Raw genomic sequence first — 13,308 nt, 5'->3', positions numbered from 1 at the left:
GGATACCAGCATGAATTCCTCTAAGCTTGATTACCAGCTTAGGACCTCTAGCGCTGTCACCAACCAGGAATTCCAGTGCCTGGTAAACTCTGGTCCCCCCCAAAACCTTGCCCGGGGAACCCCAAGACCCAGTCCCTCTGGATCTTAACACAAGGAAAGAAAACCCTTTCCCTCACTGTTGCCTCTCCCAGGCTTCCCCTCCCTGGGTTACCCTGGAAGATCACTGTGATTCAAACTCCTTGAATCTTAAAACAGAGAGGAAAATTCACCTTCCCCCCTCCTTCTTTCTCCCCCTCCCAGACTCTCCCTGAGAGAGAAAGTAATCCTAAAACAGAGAGAAATCAACCTCTCTCTTCCCCCTTCCCTCCTTTCTCCCCGCCAAGTCCCTGGTGAATCCAGACCCAGTCCCCTGGGGTCTCACCAGAATAAAAAAACAATCAGGTTTTTAAACAAGAAAAGCTTTTAATTAAAGAAAAAAAAACCGTAAAAATTATCTTTGTAAATTTAAAATGGAATAGGTACAGGGTCTTTCAGCTATAGACACTGGGAATACCCTCCCAGCCTAAGTATACAAGTACAAAGTAAAATCCTTTCAGCAAAATACAGAATTGAACTCCTTCCAGCCAAATACACATTTGCAAATAAAGAAAACAAACATAAGCCTAACTCCCCTTATCTATCTAGTACTCACTATTCTGGACATATAAGAGACTGTATCAGAGAGATTGGAGAGAAACCTGTTTGCACGTCTGGTCACTCTCAGAACCCAGAGAGAACCACCACCAAAAACTAACAGCACACACAAAAACTTCCCTCCCTCAAGATTTGAAAGTATCCTGTCCCCTGATTGGTCCTCTGGTCAGGTGACAGCCAGGCTCACCGATTTTGTTAACCCTTTACAGGCAAAAGAGATATAAAGTACTTCTGTTCTATTAATTCCTACTATCGGTTTATGACAAGAAGATTAAGGAGTGACTTAGTTACAGTCTATAAGTAGTGCTCTACCAAATTCATGGTCCATTTTGGTAAATGTCACAGTCCTGGGATTTTAAAAATAGTAAATTTCATGATTTCAGCTATTTAAATCTGAAATTTCACAGTGTTGTAATTATAGGGCTCCTGACCCAAAAAGGAGTTGTGGGTCACAAAGTTATTGGGGGGGGGGGTTTGAGGTACTGATATCCTTATGTCTGCGCTGCTGCTGGCAGCCAGGAGCCCAGCTCTGTAGGCAGAGCTGCTGCCAGCAGCAGTGCAGATCTAAGGATGGTATGGTACGGTATTGCCACCCTTACTTCTGCACTGCTGCTTGCAGAGCTGGGCCTTCCTTCAGCAGCTGCCACTTTCTGGCCGCATAGCTCTGAAAGCAGTGCAGAAGTAAGGGTGGAAGTACTGCAACCTCCCTAAGATAGCCTTGCAACCCCCCCTGCAACTCCCTTTTAGGTCAGGACCCCCTATTTGAGAAAAACTGATCTTCTCCATGAAATCTGTTTAGTATAAGGTAAAAGCACACAAAATTTCATGGGCATCTGTGATGTGTTTTTCATGGCTGTGAATTTAGTGGGGCCCTGTCTATAAGTATCTACATGGGGAAAAAATATTTAATCGTGGATCTTCAGTCTAGCCGAGAAAAGGTATAAAACCAATGTTTTGGAGGCTGAAGTGTAATTCAGACATAAGTAAGTAAGGTGGAAATTTTTAAAGGTGAGAGTAATTAACCACTGGAACAATTTACCAAGCATCATGGTGAATTTTCTATAACTGACCATTCTTAAATCTAAATTGGATATTTTTCTAAAAGAGATGTTCTAGAAATTATTTTGGGGAAGTTCTGTGGCCTGTGTTATACAGAAGGTCAGACTAGATGGTCATAATAGTCTCTTCTGACCTCAGAATCCATGAGTCTATGACAAAGCTAGTTAAAAATTTTAATTGAAATGTTTTTGTATGAAAAATGGCCTTTTTTGTCAAAATGGACATTTCCACAAGCAGAGTCCTAGTATGATTAAAGAAAAATATTTTTGGGGTGGTGGAGGTTGCACTGGAAAATCAAAGCAAAAAAAATATGTTTGCTGGAAACTGAAAATGTTTAGGTTTTGGATTTTCAGTTTTTCAACAAAAGTGAAACTTCTTTGTTTTCATTTACATTTTTCATGGGAACCAAAAGAACCATTTCTTGATTAGAGCTATTAAAAATATACTTACACTCCCCAAGTTATTTGGTTTTGGCCCAATCCTGTATTCCCTTTGGGCTTCCCAAAATACAATATCAGGACCTTTTTTTTTTTGTACAGTGATCAAAATGAAGTTCTAGAGCTCTTGTAAAAACTTTCAGGTTCTGACTCAACTTCAGGCATTGTTTAAAAAGATTGTTACAACTTCTACAACCAATTTTGGTGTAACTGATGAAGCAACATAGATTTAATATTGTGTGATATATTGTTTATGAATAGATTTGATGCCACACAATGACCGAGGGAAATGACACCATTATAAAAGATGGCACACAGAGAAGAAAGGGCCAAACTTACTAATAGCTTCTTGAATACTTGCTTTGGTGGTGATTTTTGGGGGGGGGCATTTTAGTTTTGAAATAAAAATTAAGAAAATTCTGAAGTGATAAGGAGACTATATCACAGGCAGCAGAAGTAAATTAATGTCTGAAGTTGGAACACAGTCCCCCATTTCTCAAGTTTAAGATGATGGGGGAGACAGATAGAATGATTTCAAAGAAGAGAAACAAAATGATAGCATGACATGAAGTTGAAAGAGACTGACATTTACAAATAATTCAATATCATTTTAACACTAAACTTGACACTTTATGAATCTCTTACCATAGTATGTTTTAGCGTGCGCCTGTGCATGGATGCTATGGACCAGATCCTCAGTTGGTGTGAACTGTCACCCATAGTTTCATTGAAGTCAAATGAGCTGCACTAGCTGAGATGGTCCTATGTTTGAATGCCTGTACAGAATCATGGCTGGGCAAACAGTGGAAACAAGCATCTATGAACATTTTTACAAATTCTGAATCACATTCCACTTCAGGACCATAAGAATTACCAGACTGAATCAGACCAGAGGTCCATTTACTCCAATATCCTGTCCCTGATGGTGGCCAGCTCCAGGTGTTTCAGAGGCACATGCAAGAACCTTGCAGGATGCAGCTGTGAGATAATCTGTCCCCAGCATTAAATCTCAGTTGTCGTTCCATCTACTTTGCTCATACAAGCAACGTTTCATTTAAGTGAATGTTCATAGCAAGTGTGTTTTGGGCTTGTAGCCAAAATTTGTTCAACAAGAGACTATTAAGTTTATGGTGAAACAAAATTAATTTTCCAATGGAAGCAGAAGTATAATATATAAAAGTCAGGTCATCCAACAGGGAAAAGAAAAAAATACAGTGTCAGGTGACCAATCACACAGCTCGAATAGCAAATTCTGGCTAGAAAAGAATGAAGGGCTGGATTGTCATAGCTCACTTACATTGTGTATAGTACCTTACTCCACAGGTGGGGATACTCAAGGTATAAGGTACTATGTAGTGTGATAAAGAGTATCACAATTTGTCCTTAAATGAAGAGCCGCTCAGGTTTATTTACTAATTAACTAATTCACAAAAATTATGAGCTGTTTCAAGTCACATTCCAAATGGAGAAAACAAAGTTTAAATCCACCAAATAATATTGCATGCACCAAATAGTTTGCCTAGCTCCATACATGATCTTTCATTGAGAGAGTGCACCAAAACTAAAAATGCATTGCTAAACACCATAACCCTTAGTCTTTTCCAGCTAAGACAGCCAGAAACTGGGGATAGTAACTCTTCTCTTTATGTGTGTTTTATGACTTACGTGCATGTTACCTGGAACTTGTCTTAAAGGATCAAAGGTAACTTAGAACCAAAGGCACATATGAATATTTCTGACTACTAGTTTTAAATGGGGAAAAGATAATATATGTTCAATTCACGTAAATGGGTTTTTATATGAATATGTTGCTTTCTGTGCTGGATTTGGTAAACACTAGCATAGTAATTTCTAAAGTGTTTTGCATTTCATAACAAACTTGACTGGCAACCCTAAAGTGCTGTGTCTTCGAGAAGAAAAACATGGAGCAGGCTGTATTGTCTAAGCATCCTCTGGGAACATCTTGGAAATGATACAGTAGCATCTTGGGTTAGACAACACTTTTAGTTCAAAAGAGAAACTTTGCTTGACACCAGTGGAGAATGTGTTCCATTGCATCAAGTTTCTCAGCGTCTGCAATGTCATTCTATGCAGCAAGCATACCTTAAAAAAGGGTTTCTCATGCCAAATCAGTCTAGGGACTAGAAAGGACATCTGTCGTCGCAAAATAATTTATATTTACACTTGTTAATGTGAGTGGACAAAATCAAGCATTTCTCCCACTGGAGCAAGACATACTTCATATTCAGATTTTTAAAGATATTTAGGAGTCGCAATGACTAACTGCTTTAGGAGCCTAAATCTTCTTTTCATAAAGGTAGTTAGGAGGAAAAAAAGTCATTGACAGACAGAGATGGAGAATTACCACAGATAACATTTTTGACATGTTGGCAACTATGTTTTAAAATATTGTCCATGGTTTAAAGATCTAGAACCCCAGGCATAGGTATTAAGGGCCAGATTTTGCACCCCCTCCCCCTGATCAAGTTGAGTAGTACCTAATTTCATGAGTAGTCCCACTGATATCAGTGGAGAAAGGTGCTACTTACTGTGAATGAGAGTGGAAGAATCTGGTGCTAAATGACGCCCAAGGTCATGCAGGAAGTATGAAGCAGAACCAATAATAGCACAGAGGTTTCCTGACTCCCGGTCCTCTTTTGAACCACAAAACCATGTTTCTTTTCTAGAAACAAAATGAAACCCAGCCCAGGAAGAAGAGAAAAATTCTTCAGGTTGAGGTTAGACCCCAGGACTGGTGTCTTAAAATTCCACCTGCCCTGCAGGAAGGGACTGTATATTTTACAGGAACTCTATGTCATTCAGTGGAATGCAAGTAGAGTGACCAGACAGCAAGTGTGAAAAATTGGGGTGGGGGGTAATAGGAGCCTATATAAAAATAGATCAAAAAATTGGGACTGTCCATATAAAATCGGGACATCTGGTCACCCTAAAATGCAAGGCCTGAATCCCCTGTAAGAATTGGAGTTTTAAGGCTTGCATTCTGTGAAAAATGCCCCATGAAACTGTACATTAGATGGATTCCATGTTCAAAATGTGCAGCCCAATAAGTAAATCAAATAATTCTACCCACACAATGGGTGTGCATCTACATTACAGATCAGACTGCGCTTCCCAGTGTGAGTAGACAGACAACAGGCTAGTTCTGCTTGAGCTAGCATGACAGTGTAGCCAGGGGTAGCATGCTCAATGGCTTGGGCTAGCCATGGGTTTGTCCTCAGCTAACCTGAGCTGCTGCCTGTGCTACTGCAGACTACGCTAGCATGTCTGTTTACCTGTGCTGGGAAGCATGCTCCTAACTGCAGTGTAGAAATATCCAATGAGGAAATCAGCCACTGACACGGTGAAAAAGGAAAGGACAGAAGAGGAAACACATGATAACAATTAGTGACACTTTTTGTGTACTGTCATTGTATTGAGCATGCAAGAAGAAATTCTTGGCGGCTGGAGAAACAATAAAACTGGGCCTTGATGAAATGGAAATGAAAACGAGGGTAAAACAGGGTCGACTAAAAATAATGAAATGGAGTTTTAAAAGGCTTTATTGTGTTCCAGTCAGGAAGCTGGGTTCAGCATGAGGAACAGAGTTTACATGCTGCAGAAATGCAGCTAATGAAATGCAAACACAGAGAATGATTTTAGGATTGAAGTGCAGAAGTGAAGGTAGTTTCCTGCCATAGGAGAAGGATATTAAATGTAGAGACACTGAATGTTTCAAAATATTTTTTAGGACTCAGAATTTTGAGCAGTTTAGTTTCTCTATGTCCCTTTTGTGCAGCAAGACAGGAGTTAAAAAATATTGTTAATGTTGGTGGAATCATTCACTAGGGATCTTTTGGAAGAGTAATCTTCACATTTGGAAGTATTTTCTCATTACAGGTAATGGGATGATGAGCTGAAAAATGATCTTAGCCACTTATGATTCTAAAAGCCCACAGTCTGAATAATCTATGATGACTTAGAGATAATAGCAGCAAAGAAATAACTCATTTAGCACAATGTCCATTTACTTAGTAGACTTTTACTGTCATACATCTATTTTCATGCAGTCTTGCAACAAGTTAGAAAAAAGCAGCACAATTAAAGAGTGACAAGTATGCGGTGAGGATCACTTTGCACAAGGCTGTAGCTCATGCATACAAAATCTGATTTTAATGTAGTATCAGACTCATCTTTTGGGGGGGACGGAGGGGAGGAGATAATCACTGTTCTGTACTCTTTAAACTAAAAGCAGCATAAGGAAAGAAGGATGGCCTTGTGCTTAAGGCATTAAACTGTGACTCAGGAAATCAGAGGTCAATTCATCACTCTGCCACAAACTAACTGTGGACAAGCCTCTTAAGTCTCTCAGTGCCTCTTCTGTAAAATGGGGATAATACTTGCTTTCTCCTGCCCTTTTTTTGCCTTATCTATTTAGATTGCTTGGGGCAGGGACTGTCTCTTACCACATATTGGGCTGCTTCACATACCACGATTGTCCCCCTCTACTTGGTACTGGTGAGGCCTGAGCTGCAGTACTGTGTCCAGTTCTGGGCATTGCACTTCAGGAAAGAAGTGGACAAATTGAAGGGAATCCAGAGGGGAGCAACAAAAGTGAGAAAATATTTAGAAAACTTGACTTATGAGGAAAGTTAAAAAACTGGGCACATTTAGTTTTGAGAAAAGAAGACTGGGGTTGGCGGGGGATCTGATAACCCTCTTTAAATATGTTAAGGGATGTTATAAAGAGGACTATGATCAATTTTTTTCCATGTTCACTGAAGGCAGGACAAGAAGTCATGGACTTAGCCTGCAGCAAGAGAGATTTAGGGTAGATATTAGGAAAAATTTTCTAGCTATAAGGGTGGTTAAGCTCTGGAATAGGCTTCTGAAGGAGGTTGTGGAATATCCAGCATTCAGAAGCTTGTAAGAACAGGTTGGACAAACACCTGTCAGAGATGGTCTAGGTTTACTTGGTCCTGCCTACATGCAGGGGGCTGGACTTTAACTTCTTCAAGTCCTTTCCTGCCCTATATTTCTAGGATTTTGTATCTGTACAGTGCCTAGCGCAGTAGACTTGTGATCTTGGGTCTTTACATGCTACATAATGCTATTATTCTACTACTACTGCTACTACTACTATTAATGATAAGTACCACAATTTAGGAGTTAAGAAAGCAGTGGGATTTAGTGAGGAGCCTCAGGGATTAACTTTGACTCTACTACTGATTTACTTTATGATCTTAGATCATTTAATCTCATTATCTCAGTTTACATATTTATTAAACTATACTTAATAACATCAAAGTGGTATTGTGAGCCATAATTAAGCATTGTGAGATCCTCAAATGAAAGGCTTTATAGATATGCAAAATCATATCATTATCATCATGATCATAATTTGGAAAGATGCCAAAAAATCATACTTGGTTCCTTCCTGGAGTCATTCTTACAATATACTTTCCTTCCAAATATTCGCTAAATTCCTTTACAAAATGATTTGTTTTAAACAATTTTCCCTATTTCTGAACAGGTCAGTTTATTCCACACACAAACTATTCTCCATTTCAAGGAATTCCTCTTCAATGTATATCCTCTCAGTGGAAGTTTGTAGTCCTTGTGCTTGTATTTGACGCCAGCTCACACAGGGTGAAATTCTGACCCCATTATATGAGAGTTTTGCCATTGATTTCAATGAGACCAGCATGTCATTCACAATCTTTAATCAAATCCGGTTACCTGCCCATCTCCTCCTTTCACATGATAAACCACTATGTAAGTTGCAACTAGAGCTGGTAGAAAATTTGCATGAAAAAAAATTGATCCCCCCCATTTTTTGTTCTAATTGAAATGCTAAATTTCAACATTCTTCATTAAAACTTGAAAAATGTCAACCAGCTCTACACCTGAAATCATCCAGATTTTTTAAAAATCAAAACGTGAAGTTTTGACGAAAAACGAAAACTTTGAAATTTGGAAAATTTTAACCAGCTTTAGTTGTCATTTCTTCTGTCTCATGAAAATAAACCCACCTTAAGTGGGTTATTTTGAGAAGTGGGTAGCCTGTGGTCTATATATAGCTGCCCGTTTCATCCTAGCTTGATATCTATTCCTCTCTCTCCGGATGGCTGCAGTGACAAACTACAGTGGAAAAAGTAAAGCTCAGGTGGATAATATTGATAAGAAGGCATGAAAACGGTGAATGACACAGCTGTGTGGCTTAGGGAACGTCATACAGTCCCCTCCCCAGATCTCATCCTCCCTCTCCTCCACCCTGGGAAAACCCACAGGAGGGGGCTCTGAGAGGAAATCTCCACAAGATAGTCATGCGGACATCTCTCCTATTGTCCCGCTGCAGGGAGGAGGCTGTAAGCCCCGCAGAAAATACCATGGGCCGTCCCCGAGCTTGATAGACCCTTGTGGTCATGAGGGAACAAGAAGGTCAGGCTCATTCTCACACAGCCCATGTGCCTCTGTAATGGCTCTAGCTCCTGCAGTCTTTCCTCCACCAGGTCCCTGGGAACCAGGGCTCCCAAAGGAGAGCTATATAGAAAAGATAATACGTTCTCGGATGGTATTATCTCCTCTGAGTTCCATGGAGCATGGGGCTGGGCAATCATGTGCATGCTCCTGGTTTCCACCCCGGGCCCTTTCCATGCCTCCCCCCAGCCTAGGAAGTCTCCACTCCTCCCCCTCAGTATAGACCATGGAACACATGGAGGGACTGCTGCATGGTCTGGAGCCTGGGATTTCCTCTCAGACCCTGGGTGCAGGTGAAGCCACAGAGACAGCTCTGCCCCTCTTTTCAATGGAAGGAGGAAGAAATGCACACGGGGGATCTCCTCTGTGTGCAGAATTAGGCACTTGTCTTAGTTTCTCCATTTGCACAATTGGGAGAAGTCACTTACCTTGACTAGTGGAGTGCTGCAAGGATTAACTGTTTGTGCAGAACTTTGAAGACATCCAGTGCTTGTATGGAGAAGTGAAAGAAAGTCATCAGAGAAAGTTCCCTGGTCTTTCTCCCCAAAGCTGCAAGTTAAGGGCCATGTTTAGAGGAACAATTTTCCTTTGGGTTGAGTAAGTCATAGGGCTGAGAAACAAGGGACCTGAGTTTTGTTTGAGCTCTGCTACAAACTTCCGATGACATCTACAAGTCCTGCAATCTCTTCATGCTTTGGTCTCCTTATCTGTAAAATGAGGATAACACTTCCCCTCTGGCCAGCAAGACTGAATACATAAATGTTCAAGAAGGCCATGTCATAACCTAGTCCCAGATTTGGACTTTAGCGTCCAAAATATGGGGGTTAGCATGAAAACCTCCAAGCTTAGTTACCAGCTTGGACCTGGTAACGCTGCCACCACCCAAAAAATTAGAGTGTTTTGGGGCACTCTGGTCCCCACAAAAACCTTCCCTGGGGACCCCAAGACCCAAATTCCTTGAGTCTCACAACAAAGGGAAATAAACCATTTCCCTTCCCCCCTCCAGGTGTTTCCTCCCTGGGTTCCTGGAGAGATACACAGAAGCAAGCTCCGTGAATCTAAACAGAGGGATTCCACCCTCTCTATTTCCAGTCCTGGAAACAGAAGTACTTCCCTCTTCACCCAGAGGGTATGCAAAGTCAGGCAAGTAAATCTAACACACACACATTTCCCCCTGACTTCTTCCTCCCACCAATTCCCTGGTGAGCACAGACTCAATTCCCTGGAGTTCCCCACTAAAGAAAAACTCCAACAGGTCTTAAAAGAAAGCTTTATGTAAAAAGAAAGAAAAAATTCATAAAAATGGTCTCTTTGTATTAAGGTGACAAATACAGGGTCAATTACTTAAAAGAAATATGAATAAACAGCCTTATTCAAAAAGAATACAATTCAAAGCACTCCAGCAACTATATAATGTAAATACAAAAGAAAAAAACAATAACCCCTATTGTTTTATGATCTCTGTACTCACAACTTGGAAACAGAAGATTAGAAAGCAGGAAACAGAAATCCTCTCATAGCCGAGAGAGAGACAGGCAGAACCAGAACAAAGGACTCAGACGCAAACTTCCCTCCACCCAGATTTGAAAAAGTCTTGTTTCCTGATTTGTCCTCTGGTCAGGTGTTTCAAGTTACTTCTTTCCAGGTGTAAGAGACATTAACCCTTAGCTATCTGTTTATGACAGGCCGTTGAAATCCTAAGTTGGAAGGAGCTTTAGAAATGCAAAGTGCTGTTATTTTATATGTGCATCCTAAAAATCAGCCTCAGAAGCAGCCAGAATTCTCACTTGCATGAAAGTCTAGAATTCTTAGAGGTAGGAATTGACTTGGCACCATCAACTGGAGTTCACCACGCAAATTAGAAGAGCACATCTCAGAGGTGGTGACATGAGCTCTGAAGGAGAGAAGCATTGCAGGCTGTATATTGTGATAACTGCTACTGACTGAGCCATACAACAATAGCTACTGGGAAAGAGGCTGCTTCACAGCTTTCCTAGCATGAAGAGACACCGCCGATGCTGATTTACACAAAAAGAAGAGAGGAGGCAGCAACAGGCTGCCCATACAAATGGGGTTTTCTTGGGAAAGATTAAATATAGATAGCCTATGAGGTCAAGTTTTACAACCTTCTACTATAAAACAACTTCAGAATCCAACTAGGTGCTCACTTAGACACAAAACTGGAGAAGATAAACTTCCTTCTCATCTGATCCCTGTAGCTCACGGAGGAAGGAGCAGGCCTGCAGCACAATATGGTGGCAGAAGACACAGATAGCTCACTTTACTTTTGATTTTAATGAGCGCACAATTTATTTAGGTTCCCCATCTGCCTCCTTTGTAGTGAGTAGTGTCTTTCTCTGAGAGCAGCCTCAGTGTTCTCAGTACTTGTGGGGTAAGCTGCCACATTGGAGCACAGATAGTAGATTTTGGCTTTTAACTATCAGATGGAAAAATCAGTGAACACTCCCACACTAAAAAAAAATCATGAAAGGGGGAAAAGTGTGAATGATATTTAAGCAGCAGCAAGACCCACAGAAAGGAGACCCTAGTGTGATGAGACCAAGCTTTTCAGCATTTGATTGAGAACACATAGCTATCTATTCCTTAGCTCCTCACTGTGGAGAGCCAAGAGTCTATTTGCAATAATATACACTTTTCCATGTATGCATCTATTGTATAAACCTGCAATGCATTCCTAGAACACGTTACTCTGAGGATAAAAGAACATCTGGATGAGCTCCAGTCTATCCAGCTACAGAGTGCGATGCAACAACCATCTCCTCACACGTTTTTCCCCAGTATAAGAACCAAATAGTTGCTCCATAGTCAATGAGACAATAGCACAATTACACTCCTGTTGTAAGATAGCCATTGAGACTGATGCAATTCTGGAAGCAGTTTAATAAGAGTGATTGAGGGTAATACTGATCTTAAGGAGATAGGGAAGAGGGCAATAGATGTATGCTTATACATAGATTGGTTATTAATTATGGGCTTGATTCTTCCACTTTTTCTACCACAGTATCCCTGGAGAATGTTAAACAGAAGCAATTAAATTTAGATATTTTAAAATCAGCAGGTTCAGATAAATTGCATCCAAGAGTTTTAAAAGAGCTGGCTGAGGAGCTTGCTGTACCATTAATGCTGATTTTCAATAAGTTTTGGAGCACTAGGGAAGTTCCAGAAGACTGCAAGAAGCTAACGTTTCTCATCAATTTTTAAAAAGGGTAAACAGGATGACCCTGGTAATCATAGGCCTGTCAGCCTGACATCTGTCCCTGGCAAGATAATACAGCAGCTGATGCAGGACTCCATTAATAAAGAATTAAAAGAGGGTAAGGTAATTAATGCAAATCAATATGAGTGTATGAAAAATAGATCTTGTCAAATTAACAATATTTTTTTGATGAGATTACAAGACTTCTGTAAGGCATTTTACTTGGTACTACATAGCATTTTGAATAAAAAACTAGAATGACAAAATTAAAATGGCACACACTAAATAGATTAAAAGCTGGCTAACTGATAGGTCTCAAAATGTAATTGTAAATGGAGAATCTTCACTGAGTGGGTGTGTTTCAGTGGGGTGCTGCAGGAATTGGTTCTTGCCCTATGCTATTTAACATTTTTATCAATGACCTGGAAGAAATAATAAAATCATCACCGATAAAGTTTTCAGATGACACAAAAATTGGGAGAATGGTAAATAATGATGAGGACAGGCCACTGATTCAACACGATCTGGATTGCTTGGTAAACTGGGTGTAAGCAAACAGCATGCATTTTAATTTGGCTAAATGTAAATGTACACATCTAGAAATAAAAAGACTACTTACAGGATGGGGGACTCAATTCTGGGAAGCAGTGATTCTGAAAAAGATTTGGGGGTCATGTTGGATACTCACCTGAACGTGAGCTCCCAATGTGGCGGAGTTGCCAAAAGAGCTAATGCGATTCTGGACTACATAAACAGGAGAATTTTGAGTAGCAGTAGAGAAGTTATTTTACTTCTATACTTGGCAGTAGTGCAATCACTGCTGGAATATTATGTCCAGTTCTGGTGTCCACAGTTCAAGAAGGATGATGCTAAAGTGGAGAGGGCTCAGAGAAGAGCCACGAGAATGATTAGAGGAGTCTATTTACAGTGACTATTTGAGCTCTTGAGTCAATCCATTTATCTTAACAAAGAGAAGTTTAAGGAACGACTTGATTGCAGTCTATACATATGTACATGGGGAACACATATTTAATAATTTAGCAGAGAAATTTATAACACTATCCAATGGTTGCAAGCCGAAGCTAGACCAATTCAGACTGAAAAAAGATGTACATTTTTTAACGGTGAGAATAATTAACCATTGGAACAATTTACCAGCAGTTGTGGTAGACACTATATCCTTGACAATTTTGAAATTATTGGCTATTATTCTAAATGATCTGCTCTAGGAATTATTTTGGGGAAGTTCTATGGCCTGTGTTTCTCAGGTGGTCAGACTAGGTGATCACAATGGTCCCTTCTGGCCTTGGAATCCATGAATCTACTCATATTGAGTAATACCGTACTATATGAATAGTCCCCAGCAGATTTCTCTGATGACTTGTGGAGTAAGAATTGGGTTGTATTTGAATATTGTTAGCGTGC

This window comes from Gopherus flavomarginatus, chromosome 14, assembly GCF_025201925.1.
Source record: "Gopherus flavomarginatus isolate rGopFla2 chromosome 14, rGopFla2.mat.asm, whole genome shotgun sequence".
In the NCBI taxonomy this organism is placed as follows: domain Eukaryota; kingdom Metazoa; phylum Chordata; order Testudines; family Testudinidae; genus Gopherus; species Gopherus flavomarginatus.
This window is presented reverse-complemented; position numbering follows the sequence as displayed.